The 18,241-nt window shown below is 36.8% G+C and overlaps 1 long non-coding RNA gene across 1 annotated transcript in view; it reads left to right on the forward strand.

Moving 5' to 3' along the window:
* The first annotated feature begins 1,867 nt into the window (after nt 1-1,867).
* LOC309441923 overlaps nt 1,868-18,241 on the forward strand; it is a 117,644-nt gene continuing 101,270 nt past the window's right edge. Inside the window, exon 1 of the long non-coding RNA XR_014184500.1 lies at nt 1,868-2,131. This is a non-coding gene — a long non-coding RNA (uncharacterized lncRNA). The remainder of the gene's footprint in view (nt 2,132-18,241) is intronic.

Here is an 18,241-nt window from a genome sequence, read left to right on the forward strand (position 1 = left end):
GTTTTGAGTTTCTTTTCTCCTTCCACACTTTACAGAAGGATCCTGTGTGACCAGTCAGTGCACCCACAGTTACTCCTGAGCTTTTCTAGGTTGTCGTTGCTACAGAGACCCATAGGAGAAGCCATAGACCACTCTGGTGCTTCCTCTGCCAATTTCTGACCACCCTGTGAGCCTGTTCAAAACACTGAACTAGCAGAAAATTAATTTGACAAGAAAAACTGGATAATTTTTATTCAGTTCGTGAACTGACTGAGGTTATAGAACAAGGAGGGGTCGGGGACAGAACAGTGTCCTTTGTTGACAGTACATTTCATCAATTCAAACATGGTGTTTAGCATGAGCCAAGATGTCTGGAAATGGACAAAAGCAGGAGCTGTGAAATGGCATTACTTTTAAGATTTTGTGCTTTAATGTCATCAAGTTTCTTAAGATAAATGAGGTTATGACTGCTCAGACGAGATCCTTCATTTCCCTTTCCTCTTGTCCCTTGAAAAGCCAAAGCCAGCATACTGATTTGTACCTGCACTCTGTGCTGAGCTTCCATTCAGTCGGAGAGGCGACGCATGTGCAACAGTGAGCGTTACTTTTGGAAGAAATGTCAAGCCAGGGTCTTGACTCTTTAAATAGAATCAAACTATGTCTGGACCAAGGTCCTCAAACATATGTTAATCAGACTCAGCTAATGAGATGAGAGTTTACAACAGAGGTACTGCTAACAGGTTGCTGTGGAACCAAGAGAGAAGTGTGTTATTTGTCATCTTCTCTGAACTCTTCTACATCTGCACAGAAGTTCCATGTGTTGGTTAGCATAAACCCATGGGTAGTAATGAACTAAAAACTGGCAGTCTTTTCTCTGCCTGGACAGTGCAAAATAGTTTGCTCTTTTGTATGTCTATTAATTAGATTCTCTAGAGGTTTTGTTGCAGAAACTCAAAGCATAGCCCATATAAAAAAAAATGTTACTGAATAATTTGTGCAATCTGTATGTTATATAGGGATATAATAGATACAGGGACTTTGAACTTTCTTTTTGAAAAGCCACCACTGTAGTAGCTGGACTATTCATTCTCATGTTTTATTTCTCTTTCAGAAACAAGACAGAACAAGAAAAGAAAGATGGAAAGGATAAAAAGAAAAAAAAAGAAAAAAAAGGAGATGAGATGAAAAAGAAGAGAGAAGAAGAGAGAAGAAGAGAGAGAAGAGAAGAGAAGAGAAGAGAAGAGAAGAGAAGAGAAGAGAAGAGAAGAGAAGAGAAGAGAAGAGAAGAGAAGAGAAGAGAAGAGAAGAGAAGAGAAGAGAAGAGAAGAGAAGAGAAGAGAAGAGAAGAGAAGAGGAAAGGAAAGGAAAGGAAAGGAAAAGAAAGGAAAAGAAAGGAAAGGAAAAGAAAGGAAAGGAAAAGAAAGGAAAGGAAAAGAAAGGAAAAGAAAGGAAAAGAAAGGAAAGGAAAGGAAAGGAAAGGAAAGGAAAGGAAAGGAAAGGAAAGGAAAGGAAAGGAAAGGAAAGGAAAGGAAAGGAAAGGAAAGGAAAGGAAAGGAAAGGAAAGGAAAGGAAAGGAAAGGAAAGGAAAGGAAAGGAAAGGAAAAGAAAGAAAAGAAAAGAAAAGAAAAGAAAAGAAAAGAAAAGAAAAGAGAAGAAAAGAAAAGAGAAGAAAAGAAAAGAGAAGAAAAGAAAAGAGAAGAAAAGAAAAGAGAAGAAAAGAAAAGAGAAGAAAAGAGAGAAGAAAAGAGAGAAGAAAAGAGAAGAAAAGAGAAGAAAAGAGAAGAGAAGAGAAGAGAAGAGAAGAGAAGAGAAGAGAAGAGAAGAGAAGAGAAGAGAAGAGAAGAGAAGAGAAGAGAAGAGAAGAAAAGAAAAGAAAAGAAAAGAAAAGAAAAGAAAAGAAAAGAAAAGAAAAGAAAAGAAAAGAAAAGAAAAGAAAAGAAAAGAAAAGAAAAGAAAAGAAAAGAAAAGAAAAGAAAAGAAAAGAAAAGAAAAGAAAAGAAAAGAAGGACTCAGTCGTTGGAGTACCAGAGGAAGCACATGGAAGATAATTACTTATGAACAATCCAAATGCTGCAACATTACCGCAAGCCAGAGGAAGCAGGATATGAAATGCTGTGGGCTCCTGCACACATCAGGACAAATAAGAAGAAAGGTATGTGATCATTTACTACTATGATAATTATTTCACTTTAAAAGATAGAAAATGGTGGGGGTTTTGAACCAGAAATACAAATGATGCATTTTTCTGTGATACCCTGATGTCCTGCTAGCAAGTGTTTTCCAGACAATCAATCAATCAATCAATCAATTAGTCAAAATATTTAACCACATAAAAATCTATTGGAACAAGTTTTATTTACAGTGGTGACCTGGCCAAGAAAGCTCACAAACAGCAATATGTAACATCACTTACTGACATACAATCACTCTTGTATATTACTAGAAAGCTCCCAAACATATCACCAGGCATAAATCAATTATATAAAATACCACAAACATCAAATAAACCAATAAAAGAGGGAAGGTCATAACACCACCAGACATGTCATGAATAACCGCCACAAACATCAGCCAGTGATTCATCCACAGTATGAATAAAAACCAAAAGATATACAAGCAATTCCTGTTAGATCCTTTGTGTTCTGTTAAAAATGTTTTGATGTTGTCTATTTTACAACATTACTTCTATTTATACTTCACTAAGGGCATCAATTCCTTTTAAGGTTTATGTTAATTAAAATTGAGAGAGTTGTTTTTTATATAAATGTGCATTATAACATGTATGTTTTGCTTAACAATTCATTGCGCATATTTCCATACTCACTTATAATTGCATTTAGTTATATAGTTCACAATATTATTATAATTTGGTCTACTAAAAGAAAGTGGACATAGAACACAGTGGAGGGCATAGTTTGGTATATTTGTGTGTGTGTGTGTGTCCCCTCCAATCCTGCCCTGGATTATGAACGTAATTCAAAAGCCACTAAGATTTGAAGAACATCACCTCCAGCTAGTCTGCACCAGTATTTGCATATTAGCAACAAAGAACACATATAGAACCATCATTAAACTTGATCTTTGGACAGCTGAAAGCTGTATATCTGTAATGATTAAACGGGATAATTGCAATCAATTCATTTTCAAATGCTGGATCGTGGCTTTTTTGGTGTCTACGTCTGTATGTCTTGTTCCCAGAAGTCCATGCTAGATGTCAACCAGTCTATTCCTCTGTACTTGCAGCTGCAATATACAGTCATATTTTTGCAAGGGCCACAGGAGTTTAACCTTCACAAATTCTGGTTTGTTTGATAGTGTTTATGATGTGTTTTTCAGGTTGCATTCAAATCAGATGTCTCGTCTATTTGAATGAAATTTTATGAAATAAATCATGTAGAATATGCTAAGTTCCACCCTCTGCTTAATACTCCCAATTATTCAACATTAATATAATGTAAATAAGCATTACCCTCAAGCAAACTTGATAGAAAATACGATAGCATGTCTCATCAGATCCTCTTCTCAAAAGGGTCATCTATGAGCAACTCACGGCTTACAAGGTGGTGACGATATTGTCTACCGCTTACACTCCAGTAGTGTTCAGCTGGTGAGACATCAGCAAGAAAAAAGCATTTCACTGCTGAAAATGAGATTTGCATTTAAAACTCTTTATAGCTAAACTAAACGTAATTCAATAGAAAAGTGAGTGAAAACATTTGGTATATTTAGATACATCCTCTTCCAGACATGAAACTTATTCTGAAATTCAGAATAAATAGATCATGCAGAATTTAATCAAGAACCCCTGATTTTAAACTGTTGATAATGGCAGAAAATCAGACTGCCATCATTTCAGATTAGTCTTTTTTTCTTCGTTGATAACACATGCACTCGGAAGCAAGTTCTGCACATTTTAAAAAAAAAAAAAAAAAAACAACATAATCCAACCCTTCTATGCATACATTTTTCAGATATAGACCCAGCTAGTATATGCTAACACCAAGCAATTTGTTTTGCAGCATGTCACATAATTCTCTTTTTTTTACACCCAATATCTATGATTAAGAAATGTAATACATACTAAGAAAGTCTTAGATAATTTACACGATGCATTAAAGTGTTTTGCATGAGAATATAGTATGATGCAGACAGCAGAAGAATTATGTCTTTCATTAAAAGGTTTGCAACTCAGTGTGCTATGATATAACTATAGCAGTTTTTCTGTCTCAGTGAAGGTTTTTTATTTTAAACACTGCCTTGAAAACCAAGGGATGCATATGCAATAGCACTACTTTAGCTATATGTTTTAACTTAATATCACTTCTTAGTAATTACACACTGTCAGTTTACCTGCTGTCCCAGGGTTATGGGTGAACAGCCATGCTGTCACTGTTCTTCATCTCTCTGAATCTTGATGTAAGCAGTAAAATAAGATGGCATTTTTTCATTATTTAAGATTTAAAAAAAATCCCAGTTCAAAGCCTATTTGAAGCAGTTCATCAAGAGTGATATACATTAAGGTCAGGATTAAAAGAAAACCAATTACATAGAAGAAATATGATTTTTGTCACAGATCCTTTATGTGCAAATTAGGATGTGTATTTGCTGCCTAATTTAGAAAGCACCAAAGGACAACTTACAGGGATGTAAAGTAGCCTTTGGAGGTTCATGAGGAATTAAATCAGGTAAGAGGAATGGTGCACTTCACAAGAAGGCTTATGTTTGGGGTGAAATCCGGTCATTGCTCAGCATGCTGTGCGCTATCTGAAAAACCACTGGAGGCTGGCAGCTTGGCAGCTTCTCTGGCTTGGAGTAACCTCCAGATGTGGCAGTGTGTGCACAGGCTGTTCTGCATCCTATTCACACCTTCACTGCATTGCTGACAGGGTAAAAGACAGAGCTCAAAGCTGATACAGTATTTTGATGCTGTCTGACTGTAAGAATGGTTCACAAGGCAGAAAAGGTTTCAACTCTTTGCTTTTCAGGGTCTGTTTCAGAGGCACTACAAACCATGCTTAGAGCCTCACAGATGTCTTTCTCCCATCCACTGAAGTAATGAACAGCCTGCTTTGGCAGTTTCTACCTGTTTTCTCTTTCTTACATTGTCTTCTCATCACTTGACTGCTTCATTTTGTGGTCACTGATGATTCATATTTTTCCACTAAATATTTGTTTGGAATATGCAGCTATGAAGCTGTTCTTTCTTTTCATGTCAAAAACCTGCTGCTATATTTTCATTAAAAAAAAAAAAAAAAAAAAAAAAAGAATTGCACTCCTTTGTAATGTCCAGACATGATAACCAGCATTTTATTGAGCCTCTATCTCAGCATGTAGATCAGCACAAAAGGTAGTTGTTTCACACTCTAATCAGCTCCATCTAGGTCTAAACATCTATTATACAACATCAGGGAGTTAGAGTGGAGAGACTCTGTTCCCTGCTCAGTACACTGTTACTATTTTTTAGCTTGTGGTGCTTTAAACATAAAATATGTTTGAGCTCCTGGTGCAGATAAAAATGGTAATACCTATCTAAGAATGGTGACTATAAATTAAAATGCCGGAGATTGAGTTTCACTTTATAATAGCTAATACCCTATTAGCTAAGTGGTAAAATAGACTGCAATATGTAGCACTTAAACATAGCTCCTCTGTTTTGCCCTTTCTGACTTATATAACACACAGACTTAATAAATCCAAGGCTTTCTTCCGGTAAGATATGATGTTAGAATGTGGGCTTTGCTGAAGTTTGTTGAGCTGTATTTAAAAACAAATGGAAGAATTTTGTTGTTTGGCTGTAGTTTACTTGTACTTTGGTGCAGAAGGATAATAATGTTTTGCTCTGAGTGCAAAGCTGCCAACACTGAGAACCTGTATACCCTCTCCAGACCTTGTTTATAAAGACAAGAAAACTCAGTATGGCTTGTCCTGCAGTGACACTTCCCCTCAAAGGACTTGTATTTCTTCTGTATCTGCCTCCCCACAGACTGTGGGAGGTAGGAGTCACAGCCCACAGGACTTGGGCAGCAGCAGGTTACCAGAGCAGAGGAGAAAACCTCAGGGGATGCAGAGCTACAACTACCCCCATGCGGTACAGTGTGCTCAGACTACTGACAGCAATATTCAAGTTCTTGACTGCTGCAGTGGCTGTTAAGAGTGTGGACATCTGGATGTCTTTTAATCTAACAGAGCGCTCAATTCAATGATACCATGCATCAAGACACCAACAGTATAGTGCTATTTTTGTCTCTTCCTGCTGACTGAACTGAATTCAGACCCCTGTGGTGAGGTCCATGGCCCTTACTTGCTGCCTAGTTAATAATATGCTGCATGAATTTTAAACCATCTCCCAAATGCTCTGGGGATCTGAAAAAGTGAGAGTGACACTGACTCACCTTTTGAAAATGTGGTGCATTTAGCTAGGAATGAAAGGTGTCACTGTGGCAATTGGTGTGTCCTAGGGAAAAGGGGAACTCACAATGGCCTGTTGCTACTCTTTAAGGAATGGCCTTGTGGAAATGTATTTATTCATATCCAGTTAGCTCAGATGAGTGATACATCTTCAATCTAGTCAATCCTCCTTCAGCTCAGACATTTGGAGCAAGTAAGTCACAGCTGATTCTTCATCTGATGTAATTCTCTTGAGATGAGCGCTCCAGAGCAGGACTATGGTAGAATTGGCTATCTCTGAAATCACTGATAAAAAAATTAGGAATTAAAATTAAAGTCAACCAAAGGAAAACTCTCTGTGGATCTTCCTGGGTTCATCCCTGCCACACACTGTCTTAGTGATGCCATGTGTCTTGCTCTGCAGCAAACTTGTATGTGGTCAATAACTCTTACATGCTGTGACTTTCAACACTGAAGATTGCTCACAGCCAAAAGTCACTGGCAGCTGAATTCTGAATGTGTGAAGTCCTGCTTCACACTATCACTATCCACTCCACTCCACTCTCCACAATATCACTAACCACTCCTCCTCTCTCTTGCCAAAGTTAAACATCTAAAATAAGCAGCCAAATTTATTGGAAATTTTAATATCAATCTACCTTAAGTCAACAGCTGTGAAATAGAGGTATGAGTGCTAATTTACCTCAAAGAGACAGTAGGAGGATAAATACTTCAGAGAAAGTAAGTGAACCACAGGCATTCACCTGATAAAATTAGGACTTCTGTCTTCAGAACATGCTTTGAATAGTGCATGGGAAATAGTTCATGGGACCGTACACTGACAGTAAGGGAAAAACTGATTATTCAAGGGCTTCTTATTTTGTGGTCACTGCTCATCCTGTATAGTCAGTATTACTCCATCCTGGAACTTGAGAAAAATGTTGTGGTACCTGTGAGAAAAATAGCATGCAGTCATGTAACTAAAAGCTTTGGTTAGGTGCATACATGCAGAAGGTCTGAATTAGTTTTATACAGACTTCCACTATTCTAATGTTTCTTAATGTTGGTGTGCCTGGCTTTGTAACCTTATTAAAGTTCTTTCAGAATAGTTGTAGCGCAAAATTATAGAAATTACTAAACTGAGAGAAAAAGATACTTTGAGATATATAATCTATCAAATTTTTCAGACCAAATTTATATGTTGGTATTTGCCATCTGGGGCAATAAGGATAGGGTCAAATAAAAACAGTTGTCAGAGCAGATATCTAAATGAGTATGAAAAAAATCTTTGTTGATTTTCTTTATATAAGAGAGTCTTGCATATATGATTAGGAAATTTTTTATAGTTTTTATTTGTTTATACTGACACACAGAACTTCTAGTGGCCTGTCTTCTGTACTCTGACATGACAAAAATTCAGAAATTATATGAGGATGGGAACAGCCCAAAGAATATCTCAGGGTTGATAGCCTGCATTCTAAGGGCACAAAATATGACATTTCTCTCTCTCCAGAACATCTTGTCCTTGTATAGAGACTTTCATCTTTAAGAGATGCTGTTTATCCATAAATAGTCATCTTCCAAAAGAATCTGTATGTGTTCTTCTGACACAATATAGGTATACCCTGAAACACCTGCCCTGTGAAGAAATTGTAATGAAGTGGCACTTCATTTGAAAAAATGTAATGAAGTGCCACTCAGATTACAGCAGGAGAAGACTAAGATCTTCTGTGTGGACAATCAATGAAAAGCTGTTCACATCCTCAGGAAAATATTCCATACAATTAAAACATGAAATGTCAGATATTTCCTTTCTTATCCCAGTTAATAGAAAGTACATATAATACAATGTATGCAGATATCGCTGAATGTAGAGGCCTGTTACTCTGCCTAGTGCCAGCAACACCCGCACAGTTCAATTGATATTGCAAGTGGTTTTCTCCTTAAAGCTGCAGACCATTATGAAATGTCAGGCTTCCTGCTGGTGCTCTAAGATGGGAACCAGTTGCAGAGGATGGAGCATGTAATATAGCTAGCCCTGCTTGCAGCAGCACTACCAGAAGTGTTTGATTTTATTTACTAAGCAGTAGTCACTAAGTTCACTTCAACTCTGATTCAGCATTTCACTGATGACTGAAACTGGGTTTAAGATCAAGTGAAAAGAAACAGCTTCTCTAAGATTTACAAGTTAATATGTTAGTTAAATGGAATATGTGCAATGATATTCTAACTTAAAATAATCTAACCCAATGTAATTCAAGTTTTTTGTGTTGCATATTCTCATTTAGCCAGTGCAGAGATGTCACTGTCACTGTGTGGCAAATAGGTGCTCAGTAATAGTTTTGCTCTGTATTTCTCTTCATTCTTAGCAAGGTTCTACACACGAAGAAGTGCAGAACAGGTTTTTAGTTTGCTTTTGTATTTAGAATTTACATTTTGAGCTGTAAATTATAGAAACATTGTACAGTATCAAATTATTAGATACACTTAATTCTACAGCCTCCAGTTATCTTAGTTCATATAAATGGGAAAACTATTTTTAAGTGTCAGAGAAAATTATATACTATCTCAAAAACTGAATATTACGTCTTCAAGCAGTAGTTAGCAAGAGCACTAAAGGGCATGGGAAACTCTGTTCTTTCATTATATGAACACCTGTAGAAAGTGATTTGCCAGACCTCCTGATGTCATGACAGTAGAAAGAAAAGGGTTTGTTTCTGACAGTTAGCAATGTCTCTTGTCCTGAGTTCTGTGCTCTGAGGTCTTGAAGGCTTTTAAGGTCTCTTAATGTACTTGGCTAGTTTGAAAATTGGAACAGAAAAGATTGATAATATAATAGTTCTACTCCTCAGCTTTGAAGCTTGTATTAATACATGAATTTGTATGCCCAGGAAGACTCTCCTAGGAACTGCCTTATATTCCCAAGGAGCTCAAAATATACTGTTAGAATTTGGTCCCCTATTTACACGTACGCCATTTTTGTAATCTCAGGAATGAATAAATTGCCCTTTACAAAGACAAATAATTTTTGGAACAATACTTATTGTTAAGATTCAAATTAACATAAACAAGGCAGATCAAGACTATTTTGTGCTAGTGTCTTTTTTCCAATGATATTACAGGGTACTGAATGTTGCTGTGTGATCGTGCATAAACATGACTCTTAAAGCCAATGGGAGTCTTTGACATCAATAACGTGATGATGTTAATTGCTTTAGCAGAAATTAAGTGCTTTGTTAAAGACTTGCTTAAAAAAATTAATCCTTACTTTCAGAACATGTTGTTGATGTTTCCAAAACTATCCATTTTACCACGTCAACTGAGAAGATGTTAAAGCAACACAAAGTATTTGAGTCTTGCAACAGGGGTTTTGTCTTAGAACCGCAAGCTCAAGTTAACAGCTTCTGGAAACTAAGGAAAATGCGTTTCTAATAGCTACCCTGTTAGTTCCTTAGTAAATAAACCCTCCTGTTGTCTGAGGAATATGCTCTTAGACTGCTGAGGTTGAAGGTACATTTTTTTGTATTACTGCAGAAATAAAATCCCAGAATTAAAGTCTTGCATCCACTAAAGTGGACAGCAAAATTCCCATAAAGTTCAACAGAATCAAGGATTTATCCAGATATTTAATCTCCAAATGGTTTAACTGTAGTCTCTGACACCATCTACAGACATGAAAAGTACCTCAGAGTGTGATCCTTACTTTTTTGACAATGCTTAAAACTTTATGCAAAACATACTGATCATAATTGAAATATGCTCTTTCATAAACTGATTTTACCCCACTACCACTTATGCATGTCTTTCAACAGCAATGTACAGTCCCATTACTAAATGAACAATCTCTAGGCACCTTGTAATAAATTTTATACATTTCTAATCTTTTAACATTTATGGCACTGCCATCTTTAATTTTGAGAAAAACAAGGTTTGCCCATATTTTAAAACAACATGGCTAATTTACTAAATGTGTAGAATGAACAATGTTTATTGTCAAGATATAAATTTACTTAAACAAGGGAAGATCTTGAAAGACTCTATGTTAACATCTTTTTTTTCCCACTAATATTGAGGGTACTGAATGTAGTTATGTGATCCTGCATAAATATGATCCTTCTGAAAGACCCTGCTGGCATTAGAAGCAGTTTTTATTAGTGAAATTATAGAAGCTTGGATGGCCAAGAGTATCAAGAAATAATTGCAACTTTATCAGGCTGTTCTCAAGTTAGTACTGTCACTGACTGAATCTGGTGATAAATTGCATTGATCGTGTAGGTTACAGAACCCCTATCAGTATCAAAGGAAAGACATTATAGTTTGACAGTGGTGTCTCCATTGTCAACTTCTGGAAGTATTGTACTGCACTACATTGAATGGCTCATTTAATAACTGTTTATAAATTAAACAAGCAGAAAAATCATTCCTAGCAACGTAAAATGCTTGGGAAAATTTTTAGAACACTTAGTTTTAAAAGACACTTCAAATTAGGTAGAAGTTTGAACTCTGGATATTGCAATAACATTGGCCAGTGTTATTGCAAATAATGAAGTGGTGAATATGCACTCTAGAAGGCAACATTAAGCTCATTTTTTTAGGAACACCAATTTGTATGGGAGGGTAGCATGCCATATATCTCATGGTTGGTTAATAGGAGTTATAGAGGAGTTTCCACAAGCTGTGTGGAAACTGTGGCTTCAAAACTGTCAGTTTTTCATATTATAGCAAGATTCTGATCCTTCATTCACTTCTTAGCTGGGAGTGTTTGAGGATTGCTGTAAAGCTCTGAGATTGAACTGTCACACTGGGTGCTGCTATGTACAGGTAAAATCTTATGTGAGGGTACCTTATTAATTTTAAACCAAAAGTAGAATTCACAGTAAAGTCCAATCTACCTCATGGGCCAGACAGGCAAGGTTCTTAAGCCTCAAGGAAATCTTTTGTCACCCTTTCTGGCTTGAACAGCTAGCCAAAACTTTGATTTTTAAAAGTTATTCTTAGGAGGAAAATTAACGATCAAGTCAGAAATTTCAATTTAGAAACTTCTACTTTCTTAATGTGAAAATATAATTTGTAATAATGTGGTGAAAAAAAAAGTTTTAGTTTAAAAGTAGCATGAAGTGAGCATAGGTATTGCCATTAGTCTTGCAACATTTTTTTCTTCTGCACTTGGTACAAACACATACAGAATAGACTGTTATGCACCCCAATCTGTGAGCAGAAATTGACTCTTTATAGGGAAAAAATCTGATATCCAGTTCCTTGTGCTTCTTCTGCCGAATAAACAGGAAAAGTTTTGCATATTTTGATACCGCTTCCCTCCACAGCCTTTTTTAATTGATTCTGCTTTGAGTCTGAAGAAATGTGTGTCTTGGTCCTTGGCCCCATCTTAGCTAGCTTCAACGAGGAGAGCTAGGAATTCAAAATAAAGTGTCTCATAGATTATGTCTGCTAACAAATTTCCACTAATTGACATCAAACTGGTTAATTTCCATATAATAAGTGTTGATTGATTCAAGGGCTTGACTCAACTGGCCAAGACTGTCCTTACAATGATCACTTATGGGCTACCTTTTTGGAACACAGTGGAATATTTAAGGTCTTGCCAAATTTCAAGGATGCTGGGAGTTGGAACAATGTTTTTAATCTTGGCTACTAATTATGTGGCAAAGGTATAAACTGGGCTTTGCAAATCATTATTTCCATTAGAAAGGTGTTGGAAGCAATTCCACTGAGGGCTTCCCTCCTATTTATGCAGCTGTTATTCCCATGGGAGGAGGCCATTGCAGTCCTGGCTGAAACATGGGCTTCTGTTCTGTTTCCACAGCACTTGGAAGAAAAACAAAACAGGACTAATGAAAAACACACACGGGAAATGCTTTATTATTTCATCATCCTCACCTACTGAGATCTGGCACCACTCTGTGTTTAGGAAGAACTTCTCCCGCCCTCTCTCTCTTGCGCACGGTGTGGTTGTATGAGACTGACACTCTGTCATTTCCTGTCAGATCATTTCAGAGGAATTTGCTCTTATTTCCTCCCAGCCTCATCCCCTCCTCCCGGCCTCAGCCTTGGCTGCGTGCCACAGCAGCCATGCTGTGTTTACTTAACCGCATGGAGCGTTGGGCTGCCTGGGCTGGAACCGCCGGGCAACGCGCACGCACACACACCGTGAGCTCGCTCGCGGGACTTCACGTTCACACTCAGGAAACAGACAGCAATTCTTTTGTGAAGAAGGCGTGCAGGGTCCAAAGCCAAACCTTATGCAGAGTCTTTGTAGACTGGGGGTATGAGAGTTCTGAACTTTTTCACTAGATGTGGACAAAAATAATGGATTTGCTTTTTTGGCCCACAAGTCTCTAAGTAAATTTCCCTTGGAAGATGCATTTTTGATAATTTCGCTTGTTCAGATTAAAGTATATTCTGTATCTATGTATCATGGAATTCATAGTATGTGACAACTGGTTAATTCAACATTCAAACAATGCGTTAGGGCTGGCCAAACGTCTGGCTCCAATGTATGTACCTACAGCACCGCATATATCCATGGTTACTGCTACTATTTTCTTGCTTTGGCATACCTGTAACAGACTGGATAGATTTGTTAAAATGCCCATGCCTTATAAATGGTGTAAAACTATTTTAGCACCCAACAATGGTGTGAAAACAAACCAAGCAGAAACAGGACATTTATACCTGAATGATGTGTGAGCTTTTCAGTGGGTAAAGTGGTCACAGTTCATTGTTTAAAAAGAAAAAAAAAAAAAAGTAGTCTTAAGTCACTAATAAACTCCACACCAAGATTTATGGCAATGGAGAAAAAGAACTAAGTAAACTATCTGACTGAGAAGTCATTTCTTCCTTCCTTGGCAACACAGAATTTGTTTAAATGCTGTTAGGAGAAGGCTAATTAAAATAACTTGGCCAGAAGTCTGGGAGATCGCTAAGTCCAACACCAGCTCATGCTCTTGATCTGGAATGACAACTTGTTCCAAATATAAACTAGAAGTTTCTTACTGATTCACAAAATTAGAAGTCAGAGAGAGAAATACCTCCTGCTGACATAGTTATAACAAGAATCATTATTTTGAGTAGCAGTCATAAAATAAATGATAGTTGACATTTTATGACAACATTTAAGTTTTATTTAATATTATTGCTGATATTTATTTAATTTAAAGCTAATGGGCTATCTGCCAGGCTAGAGAAAGAATGAATAGTTTCCATGCTGCTTATGATAGACTTTTCTTGTTCAGAATACTGTCAAGAGTTTAGAGCAAAATCATTCAGTCACAGTATATATAAGAGATTCTTTACTTTTGTTAGCTGGAATTAAGGTTTAATCCATGTCCTCTCATAATCCAGTACAATATCAGGCAAACAATTGCAGTTTTTCATTTTATGATTCATATTATTTTCCTTCCTCGGTTCCATTGTGCATTTAATAAAGAGAAATAATCGATACAAACAGGGAAATAGCTGTATTTATTTTAATTTACTGAATATCCACAGTATTGAGCCTTAAAATCCAATGTCAACACAAGCTTTAGTCTTTTCCAGTTTCTAAATTTATTAAATGGAAGTTAGAGAAATTCTCAATTCCTAAGCTGAAATTAACTCATAGTATTAGAAAGTTTGCCCATATGTCTTGAAGTCTGCTATTAATTTTGCAAAGCAGCTATGTCAGATAGGCAAAGGTCTTTCTACAGTAAACCAAATAAGATACTTTGATTTTCCTGAGTAATGGTGGCAGAAGTATAAGCACATTTTCTATATTTTTTCCAATTTGAGTCATGCTTTTGTTACGTAAGAAGTACTCTCATGTACAGTTGTTAGTTTGTTTTCATGGCTATCACTATATACTTTAAGCTTTCTTGACCTTCTTTATATTCCTATATTTCTAGGTCCTTCATAGTGATCACTGACCAAAGCAATAAGTAATCTCAGTGGAGATATTTCAAACCAAAAAGTACATTTAGTGCTGTTTAGCTCTGGTTTTGTTTGTTTGTTTGTTTCTTTTTGTGTGTTGTTTTGTTCTTCTTGTTGTTGTTTGGTGCTTTGGTTTTTGTTGTTTTGTTTTTTTAAGAGAAAACCTGAGGGGTGCAAGAGTAGCTTGAATAGTGCCAGTGGAAACAAGGTACAACTGGAGACAGAAATAGCTGCTGGGATGATCAGGAGCAACATACCCATGTAGATGAGGTCCCACATACTCTCAGAACAATTTTGTCTGAATAAACTGGGCTTATGCACTTCAGCATTGCTAAGGAAGATACTTAAAAGGAGATTTCTATAAGCCTTACGGAAATATAGGTAAAGTAGTACAGAATATGGAGCACAAAGCCCAATTAATGAGATCAATCGGACCACAGAAGGAAATGCCGCCTATGCTGCTACCAAAGCACTTACAGAGACAGTATTCTTCCCAGAGGAATGCAAATGCACCTAAAACTTTCTGTCTGACCCTTCTGGAGAATTATAGGACATATCATAACTTAATGGTGATTTTAATCAAGGTATGGCATTTTTGCAAGTAAAATTTCTGGATGATCACAAGGCAGTATTTATATTTGAGGATTCTGCAAATGTCACCTCACACTTTGGAGAGAGGGTCTCTGGAGTGAGGAGGCCCAGTGAAGATGGTTTGTTACCAAAAAGTTGGGGGAGGAGTGACCTGTGCTCTAAGTCAGGAGAGATGCAGCTGTTTAATTAATCCTCTTCAGATGAGCGTTCAGAACATTTTGCCAAAACTGAATATCAGAATTTGAATTATTTCTTTTTATTTGTAAGTGCTGACAGTGTGCTAAGTACCACAAAAGAGAGAGACCCTGTTTTGAGAGGCTTCCAAAATAAATATCATCGTTTGGGTTTTGATTTTTTTATTCTGGAGTTTGGCCCAATGCCCATTAGTAGCCAAACTGTGATACAGTCCTAGACATAATGACATACTGTGCTCATTTTCCTCTGAGAAACATGACTGATGATAATGCTTATGAAGAATTTCAAGTCTGTTACATGGGGACACATATGTGCACAGACTGCAAGGCCACGTGTCATTTGGGAAACAAGCACATATTCAGTATTTTTCAATGTTGAGGCACTTGCATTTATGACCTGACTTTTGCTGGCAATATTTGCATGTTTACACTCACCAGGAACTAATTAGGAATGCTAGATAAAACCTTGATCCCATTGGAGTTAAGAGCAATTTTCCTTTTGAATTAAAAATTCACAGTACCTCCATTTTACTAGGTAAAGAGCAGTCAGCTTTTTATTCTGCTTTTGTGCTGCCTATGTCCAAAACCTACAGTAGGTAATTCTCTTCTGCCAACTCATTAAAAATAAGCACCAAAAGAAATCTTATCATAACTGTTATATGACCTAAAACTTCACATTATTTCTTGAACTGACTTTTTGAGTTGGAAATGAACTTTTCAATTAAAAAATTAAATCAGAATTTTACTGAGGAAAAAAAATGAAAAAAGTCTTTGTTGTTTTATCTAATAATTTGGTGTTTTAAATCTAATACCACGGAAATCAACAGAATTATATCATTGTGGGTAACAGAGTATGAGAATCCAGATACAAGTATTTACAGGGAAGGCAGTTACATACTTACCTTTATGTGATATGGTAAACTCCTATTAGCTTACCTAGTAAAATTTTTAACGTACACATAAGCAGGTATGTTTCATCCACGCTTTTAACAGGGAAAAGTAGTGGATACTTTTCATGTGTTTTACTTTGTCAGATTTGAATAGGGTCTTGTTTTTGTGAAATCTGGCTTGAATTCAAGTTAAAACATTGTTTGCTTTCTTTTTTTTTGTCTTCCTGCCTTTAACTGTTCCTTTGCAGTGTGAAAATACCACAGCCTATGGTTGATGTCTTCATTACAGTGGAATGCTTTTAAACTTAATGAAGAGTTGTGATAAATCAGTGCACTTCATTCTGCTTTCTATCATCAACACATACATACTTTCTTAGGTATTAATCCCTTCAGAGATTATTAGAAGTCAAAAAGAGGTGTTAAGAATAATGACTATTAACTTTGAAAAGGATTATACCTGGTATCATAGCTGGTAGCTATCTTGTCTCCAATGAAATCGTATTTGTACATTATTGATTTATGAATTCCTCAGAAGAAAAAAAATAATTACATAGTTTATGGCATTTAGCCCCAGCCGTGCTTTAGGATGCTGAAGTTAAGCATGTGTGTTTTGTGCAGAACTGGGCCCTTAGCTGGATGACCTGTTCAGGCAAGGACTTTCTGTCATCCTGTGTTTGCTGGCACCTACTACAAAGCACTCAGGTACTGCAGGACTCTATAATGATAATAAAAATATCATGTTGATTCCTATTTTTCTGATGCTGCTTAGTTGGCTAAAACATTGGAAGGGTAGGGCTTTTTTCCCCTTCGGTTGATGGTTCAAAACTTTTTACCCAAACTACAGAGTCTGTCAGGGCCTGGAGGGCACTGGTGGACCTGTCTGTCGCTGCCCAACCCACAGCCCAGCACCCCCATCAGCCCTCCAGGGCCGGCAGCCCCCGCCCCAGCACTGCTGCAGCAGGGCCAGTCTCCAGCCCGTCTTGTCATGCACAGAAAATAGGCACAAATAGTTTAAACCCAAACCCTGGTGTTCACTTCCCTGAACTTGGAGAGTTTTTGATTAAAATCATATTCTTTCGTCCCTCTCTCTATGGTTGTCCAAAAGCAAATCAAGTGGCTCTGTGTTTTCTTAGCTGCAGCCTTTGCAAAGACTGAAAGTGGGATCTGCCAGGAGCAGGGAGCTGGGCAAGTGATTCTGCAGCTAGCATTAGCTCCCAAATTTGCAGGTTTTATATTCTTGAAAAGGCTTTGGGCATTTTCTGGGCAAGCATACAAGTCAGTTCCTTTACTATTTGAGTTTGGTCATCCTTTTTTTTTTTTTCTACCAACATAGTTAAATCCTAATTAAACGTACTGTACCTGAAACATGCCTTTTTAAATACTCAGAGCAATAGGTAGGGCAGGTTCTTGTATTTTGCTTCAGGTTTTGCTTCTTAAAGATAACAAGGAAACTAATAAAGGAGTGAGATATTTGTGAAAGCAATACAAAAAGCCAGTGAGAGTGTATTCATCATAACTGAGAAATTTTTACAATACATTTGCTTATAGGGTTGTGCCTAACCAAGGTTACTAGCTTGTTAAAGAGGTTACTATGGCAACAATGAAACAGGGTTTCACAGATTTCTCAATTGCCCTTCTCAGTTAGGCTTTATTATATTTGTTTTTGAAAAATAAACTACACAGTGTCTACAAATAAACAAGCCTTTCTTTGTGTGCAATAGGTATTTAAGATTGTAAATAACTTCTTGATGTCTTATGTGTTAGAAGTCCATTTAATGGTTTATGTTCCATGAGGCTACAACATATTTTATATTTTTTTGGTCTAGAAACAAGTTTAATGCCACCTTTATTGGCAGCAAATTGTTAGCATTCAGTTTTTCTCTCTTTAGGCCCTGAATGATAAATCTGTAGCAGAAAGACACCTGACTGATAGGCAGCATAAGACAGAAAGTATCTTAATAAAGCTTTGATTAAAATTATTTTTTAAAGAATAATAAAATCTTAAAAGAGCTGTCTATAAAAAATTGTTTCATGTATGTTATAAATATCTACATGAGGATGACACTGGAGCGATGTCCACAGGACACAGTCCACTCATGAAATGGGACGACTCTCAGCAGATTCTGCAGGAGTTCAGCTCTCATGTCCAGACGCTGCTGTCCTTGCTTCACTGGAGGCAGATGCTTTTCAGATTCAGATCAGATTAAGGCCTAAATTAGTGACTTTGTGCTTTGGCTCTCGGGTGGTGACCTTAGAATTTACGTTAACTGGACA

Source organism: Streptopelia decaocto, assembly GCF_964273445.1.
Source record: "Streptopelia decaocto genome assembly, chromosome: 6".
NCBI lineage: Eukaryota > Metazoa > Chordata > Aves > Columbiformes > Columbidae > Streptopelia > Streptopelia decaocto.